Here is a 7,559-nt window from a genome sequence, read left to right as displayed (position 1 = left end):
GATGTGAGTCACTGATCCAGCTTCCCAAAGCATATTTAAAATGCTATTTGATAAATGCTAGCCTAGACTGGGTGAGGTGGCTCACGCCTGTGATCCCAGCACTTTCGGAAGCCAAGGTGGGTGGATCATTTGAGGTCAGGAGTTCAAGACCAGCCTGGCCAACCTGGTGAAACCCTTGTCTTACTAAAAATACAAAATTAGCTACTCAGAAGGTTCAGGCAGGAGAATCGCTTGAACCCAGGCGGTAGAGGTTGCAGTGCGCCAAGATCATACCATTGCACTCCAGCCCGGGCAATAAGAACAGAGCGCTGTCTCAGAAAAATAAATAGGCCAGGCATGATGGCTCACACCTGTAATCCCAGCACTTTGGGAGGCTGAGGCAGGTGGATCACCTGAGGTCAGGAGTTCGAAACTAGCCTGACCAACAGGGAGAAAACCCGTCTCTATCAAAAATATAAAATTGGCCAGGCATGGGAGCACGAGCCTGTAATCCCAGCTACTTGGGAGGCTGAGGCAGGAGAATCTTTTGAACCTGGGAGGCAGAGGTTACGGTGACCCAAGATGGTGCCATTGCACTCCAGCCTGGGCAACAAGAGTGAAACTACATCTCAAAAATAAATAAATAAATACATAAATAAATAAAATGCTATTTAATAAATGCTTGCCTAAGTAGGGTGGGAGAGGGGGGTGTAACGAGCTATGGCTTTTATTCCTAGTCTTCGGTAAAGAAAAAAAAAAGGTGCTATGATAACCCTAATCTTGGAGCTGACCTCTAAAAACAGGGTAGGTCCTGTTAGTCCCAGGCCAGTGTTCACAGACGCTACAGATGCTCATTAAATATTAGTTTGCATGAATGTTGAATTTAGTGCAAGCTCCCTTTTTATTTGCCCCCATCCACTTGGAGGCAGGTATCATCCATGCTTACAGTATGCAGAGAGGGTCCTGTAGCAGCTGTTTCAGGACACAGCTTGGGACAGGAAGCAGGTTGGTAACGGCTGCTCTCACCTGTAGAGAAACTAATTTCCATGTGCCCCAGAGAAATGCCTAGTTAGCCCTGAGCTTGACACAGCCTCTGATTATGAGTCAGCCTTTCATGATCAACCAACATAGGGGGAGCATATGTCATCTTACTGTCGAGGGGGCTAGAAATAGCTTCTGCTTGACTGAGGAGTGCAAAAACGGAACCAGCATGTGGAGTGAAAAGATGATTCTAGAAATAATGGAATCAAAGGTGGCACATCTGTTGTTCAGACCCAGCCGATCCAAAATAACCAAAGACTGCCTGAACACCTGCTCTATGCCCTAGTACTGTGGACACTGCGGGTGATGTGAAGTTGAGTAGGGCACACTCCCTGCCCTTGAGGTGAAGATGAGGAAAGCAGAAGGGCAGAACACCTGTGCCAGCCCTTGAGACTTCTCCAGGTCTGCCCATAAGTCCCCCTGGTCAGGCACACAGCCCATCTGTCACACCCTTGTCCAAATCCTCCCACTTGAAGTTTCTTGTCAGTAGCTTCCCTCCCCTCCACAGCCCAGTGCTCCTCCCAGCTGCACAGGTCCCCTGCATCCATCTCTCCCCCAGCTCACCCAGCCAGTCGCCTTTCTGGGGCAAGGTCTCAGGGACTCCCCCAGTCTTGTTTCCTCCCTACATTTGTCCACCTGGCCCTACATTCCCCACCTCATCTCCCACTGGGGCTCGGTCTGTGTAAGAGAGTGATCAAAGTAGGCACCTCTTACGCTGCCCGAATGCCCTCTGTTGACTCCCTTCCCCGTTCCCCTTTCCCCCTTCCCCCTTCCCTTCCCTTCCTTTCCTTTGATGAAGTTTTGCTCTTGTCCCCCAGCCTGGAGTGTGCAGTGGTGTGATTTCAGCTCATTGCAACCTCTGCCTCCCAGGTGCAAGTGATTCTTCTGCTTCAGCCTCCGGAGTAGCTGGGACTATGGGTACCTGCTACCACGTCTGCCTGATTTTTTTTTTTTTTTGAGGTGGAATCTTGTTCTGTCACCCAGGCTTGAGTGCAGTGGTGTGATCTTGGCTCACTGCAACCTCTGCCTTTTGGGTTCAAGCGATTCTCTTGCCTCAGCCTCCCAAGTAGCTGGGATTATAGGCTAATTTTTTGTATTTTTAGTAGAGATGGAGTTTCACCATGTTGGCAGGCCAGTCTTGAAATTCTGACCTCAAGTGATCCACCCACTTTGGCCTCCCAAAGTGTTGGGATTAAAGGCAGGAGCCACTGCACCTGGCTTGACACCCTTTTGTTAAAAAAAAAATCATACCTTAGCTGGACGAAGAGGATGTGCCTGTATCCCAGCTACTTGAGAGGCAAGGTGGGAGGATTCCTTGAGCCCAGGAGTTTAAGGCTGCAGGAAGCTATAATCACACTACTGCACTTAGCCTAGGCAACACAGTAGGATACCATCTCCTAAAAAATCACATCCTGCCATTTTCTAGGTGAAAAGCTTGTGCTAGATGAGGTGCAGAGGTGGATACAGAGATCCCAGCCCAGATCTCTGCCTTGGGTGATGCATCCAAGGGCTTGGCTTCTTTTCTCACTTTGAGTACAAGCTACAGTGGCCTAGAAGGCCCCATCCATTCCCACACATCATCCTGTTATTTTCTGACCTCACCTCCTACAACTATACCCATGCTGTCTCTGCTCTAAATCCACTGGCCTTCTTGCTCATCTGAAAGCACAGTCCAGCTCCTGCCTCAGGCCTCTGCACTTCGGCCTCCCCTACTGTAGCACCCATGCACCATATATTTGCATGGCTCCCTCCCTTACCTCCTGAAGGTCTTTATTCAAATGTTATCTTCTCAGCCAGGTGTGGTGGCTCACGCCAGTAATCCCAGCACTTTGGGAGGCTGAGGTGGGTGGATCACTTGAGGTCAGGAGTTCGAGACTGGCCTGACCAACATGGTGAAACCCCATCTCACTAAAACTACTAATTAGCTGACAGTGGCCTCTCATGCCTGTAATCCCAGCTACTCGGGAGGCTGAGGCAGGAGAACTGCTTGAACTCGGGAGGTGGAGGTTGCAGTGAGCCAACCTCCTATTAGTTCTGTCCCTCTAGAGAACCCTGACTAATACAACCGCTTAATATCCTATTTTGTTTTTCTGGCCAGGTGCAGTGACCCACTGCAATCCCAGCATTTCGGGAGGCTGAGGGAGTGGATCATTTGAGGTTAGGAGTTCGAGACATGGAGAAACCCCGTCACTACTAAAAATACAAACATTAGCTAGGTGTGGTGGCATGTGCCTGTAATCCCAGCTACTAGGGAGGCTGAGGCAAGAGAATCACTTGAACCTGAGAGATGAAGGCTGCAGTGAGTAGAGACTGTGCCGCTGCACTCCAGCCTGGGAGACAGAGTGCGACTCTGTCTCAAAAAAAAAAAAAAAAAAAAGCCAGCTGATTAGCAACCTTAATTCCTGCTACTGTAATTCCCTGTTGGCATATAACCCAACAAATTCCTGAGTTCCAAGGATTAGGATGTGGATATCTTTGGGGAATCATTACTCTGTTCCCACATCATAGAATTCTTTCCACAGCAGTGGAAAAACAAAGCATATGGTATAGGTATACACAAATATAAATATATATGCGCGTGCGCACACACACACACACACACACACACATTTAAGAGACTGGGTCTTGCTTTCTTGCCCAGGTTGGAGTGCAGTGGCACATAGGTCACTACAGCCTTGAACTCCTGGGCTCAAGTCACCCACCAACTTCAGCCTTCTGAGTAGCCAGGACCATAGGCACATGCTACCATGCCTGGTAGAGATGGGGGGCCCACTATGTTACCCAGCCTGATCTTGAACTCTTGGCCTCGAGCATCCCTCCCACCTTGGCCTCCCAAAGTGCTAAGATTATAGGAGTCAGCCATCGATGGGATTACAGGCATGAACCACAACGCCCAGCCATTTAGTAGTTTTGATTACCCAGCAAACTGTACAGAATCCTCCGTTTCCAGCTGGCAGAAAAGAGTATGGAAAGCCCCAGGAGGGTTTTTGTCTGTTTTTTTTTTTTTGAGACGGAGTCTCGCTCTGCTACCCAAGCTGGAGTGTAGTGGCACGATGTTGGCTCACTGCAATCTCTGCCTCCCATGTTCTGGGTTAAAGGGATTCTGTTGCCTCAGCCTCCCAAGTAGCTGGGACTACAGGCATGAACCTCCACACCCAGGTAATTTTTGTATTTTTGTAGAGACGAGATTTCGCCCTGTTGGCCAGGCTGGTCTCAAACTCCTGACCTCAAGTGATCTGCCCACCTCAGCCTCTCAAAGTGCTGGGATTACAAGCGTGAACCACTGTGGGTTTTAGAGGCAGCCAGAGACTCAACAGATCACTTCTGCGCATATTCCATTAGCCTGAACTCAGCAAAGCGTCTTACCTAACTGCAGGGAAGCCTGGAACATGTAGTCTAGCCTTGTACCTGGGAAAACAAGAAGCAAAATTGGGGAACACTAGCAAGCTTTGCCACTGTGGGCAGGTCCCTCACAGTCCTGGCACTCTCAGTGAAACACACTGAGGTTTTCCTGTGAAAAACACAGGGTTGAGGAAATTGGGGTACAGCACATCAGGAAATTCACTTTTGGCCAGGCCCGGTAGCTCACGCTTGAAAATCCCAGCACTTTGGGAGGCCAAGGCAGGCAGATTGCCTGAGGTCTGAAGTTTGAGATTAGCCTGACCAACAGGATGAAACTCCGTCTCTCCTGAAAATACAAAAATTAGCCGGGCGTGGTGGCATGCCCCTGTAATCGCAGCTACTCGGAGGCTGAGGCAGGAGAATCGCTTGAACCCAGGAGGGAGAAGTCGAGCGAGCTGATATTGCACCATTGCACTCCAGCCTGGACAACAAGAGTGAGACTTCGTCTCAAAAAAAAAAAAAAAAAAAATTCACTTTTGCCCTGGGTTCTTTTGTTTGACTTCTTATTCTAGAGAGATGCCCTAGGTGCTAGATCACAAAAGGCTAACAGTATGCAGGACAGAGGCCATTATTAGGGTGAAATAGAGACCAACAGTCATTACCATCAGTCATCACCTTCAGTATCATCATCAGCTTTATCATTTTTGGGGTTGTTGTTTGGTTCATATTTTTCCTGCCTCGGGGCTCCAAAAGCAACTGAAACATACCTGGGTTGTCAAACCTCCTGGCTGGCTGGGTACGGTGGCTCATGCCTATAATCCCAGCACTTTGGGAAGCCAAGATGGGGTAGATGACTGCAATCTCAACCTCCCAGGCTCATGCGATCCTCACATCTCAGCCTCCTGAGTAGCTGTGCCAGCGTAGGACAGGCTAATTTTTGTATTTTTTGTAGCGATGGGGGTCTCCCTATGTTTCTCAGTCTGGTCTTGAACTCCTGGACTCAAGTGATCCTCCTACCTTACCTCCCAAACTGCTAGGATTACAGCTGTGAGCCACCATGCCAAGCTGGCACTCTTATTTGTATTTTTTAAAGAAATGGAGTATCACTCTGTTGCTTAGGCTGGAGTGCAGTGGCGTGATCATGGCTCACTGCAACCTCCAACTCCTGGACTCAAGTGACCCTCCTGCCTCAGTCTCTCCAGTAGCCCAGCAGCTGGGACTAATGCCCAGCTAATATTAAAATTTTTTGTACAGATGGGTCTCACCATGTTACTCAGGCTGGTTTCAAACTCCTCGTCTCAAGTGATCCTCTCACCTTGGCCTCCCGCAGCACTGGGATTATGAGCATGAGCCACCCTGCACAGCCCACTTTTGGAACTTCGATCATCTCCAGACCTTGGAACCGTTAGTCCCTGGGAGAATCATGCAGAAGCATGTGAATCACAAGATGCAGTGGCCTTGGAAAGTAACAGAATGATTTCTGCTGCCAATGCAACCACGTGGTGCATGCATAAGTGGTGGTCAAAGTGAGCTCATTTGCTGTTGGGCAATCAGTATACAGGTTCATCTTGTTAGCCAGCAAATTGAAGTAGTGGCTACTATGTGCTCACTTGCATGGGTGCAACAGAAAGAAGTACAAGACAGACTCCTAACACTATAAACTCCCTGCCTTCAGAAAGCTTATTTTCTGGCTGGCAAGGTCACAGGCTATAAGGGTGACACTAGGAACAAGCTCGAGCTCTGTCCTCAGACCCAGAGTTGAATCCCTGCTTGCCACTTAATCTCCGCAAACCTCGGTTTTTCCAACAGGGATTATAATTGCTGCTTCACAAGAGCTGTTACAAAGTGAAAGTGAGAGAGTATGTGTCATGGAGGCTATCTAATGCTTTCAATATATCATGTTACCGATTTTTTTTCCTGAGACAGGGTCTTGCTGTGTTGCCTAGGCTGCGATCAGAGCCCACTGCAGCTTTGAACTCCTGGGCTCAAGCAATCCTCCCACCACAGCCTCCAGAGAGGCTGGGTCTACAAGTGTCCATCATCGTGCCTGATTTTTTTTTTTTTTGGTAGAGACGGGGCCTTAGTATGTTGCTCAGGCTGGTCTTGAACTCCTGGCCTCAAGTAATCCCCCTGCCTCAGCCTCCCAAATTGTCAGGATTACTGGTGTGAGCTACCACTCCCATTACCTGTTAATTACCTTCTGGGGTACATGTGTAGGATGCGCATGTTTGTTCCATAGGTAAATGTGTGCCATGGTGGTTTGTTGCATCTATCAACCCGTTACCTAGGTATTAAGCCCAGCATGCATTAGCTATTACTCCTGATGCTCTTCTCCTCCCACCCCCACAAGCCTCAGTGTGTGTTGCCCCCTTCTCTGTGTCCATGTGTTCTCATTGTTCAGCTCCCACTGATGAGAACACGTGGTATTTGGTTGTCTATCCCTGTGTTAGTTTGCTGAGGATAATGGCCTCCAGCTCCATCCATGTCCCGGCAAAGAACATGATCTTGTTCATTTTTATGGCTGCATAATATTCCATGGTGTAATCTACCACATTTTCTTTATCCAGTCTATCACTGATGCACATTTGGGTTGATTCCATGTGTTTGCTATTCTGAATGGTGCTGCACTGAGCATTACATAGGAATTGCACATTCATTGTAGAAAACACAGAAACAAAACTTTTTGTGCCTTTCCCAAGATGTTAGTCTCTGAAACGTGGCTTTACTAGAATAGCTATAATTGTGAAAACATGCCTGTATACAAGGCATTATCCAGGGCTTCAAGTTATCACAGATAAGCAAATTAAAGAGCTGGTTTCTCCGATGCGCCCGTGTGTTGGATGCAGGTGGCAGAAGACCCACCTGCATCCAACCCCCAGGAAAGTAGCCAGGAGGGTGGATTGCGCTGAGGAAGAAAGAGCCCTTGGGAAGTGGCACTGTTGAGTTGGCACCACCATCTTAATCTGTGTATTGCATGTTTTAAATGACTGCAAGCCCCAGCCTGGGCAACATAGTGAGATCCCATTTCTAGAAAAAACAGAGGTGTGATGGCATGTGCCTGTGATCCTGGCTACTCGGGAGGCTGAGGTGAGAGGATCACTTGAGCCCAGGAGGTCAAGGCTGCACCCCAGTCTGGATGACGGAGTGAGACCTCATCTCTAAAACAAAGAAAACACCAACATGGGCTACACACCACA

This window comes from Callithrix jacchus, chromosome 2 (genome assembly GCF_049354715.1).
Source record: "Callithrix jacchus isolate 240 chromosome 2, calJac240_pri, whole genome shotgun sequence".
Lineage (NCBI taxonomy): Eukaryota > Metazoa > Chordata > Mammalia > Primates > Cebidae > Callithrix > Callithrix jacchus.
Note: the sequence above shows the minus strand (reverse complement) of the source record.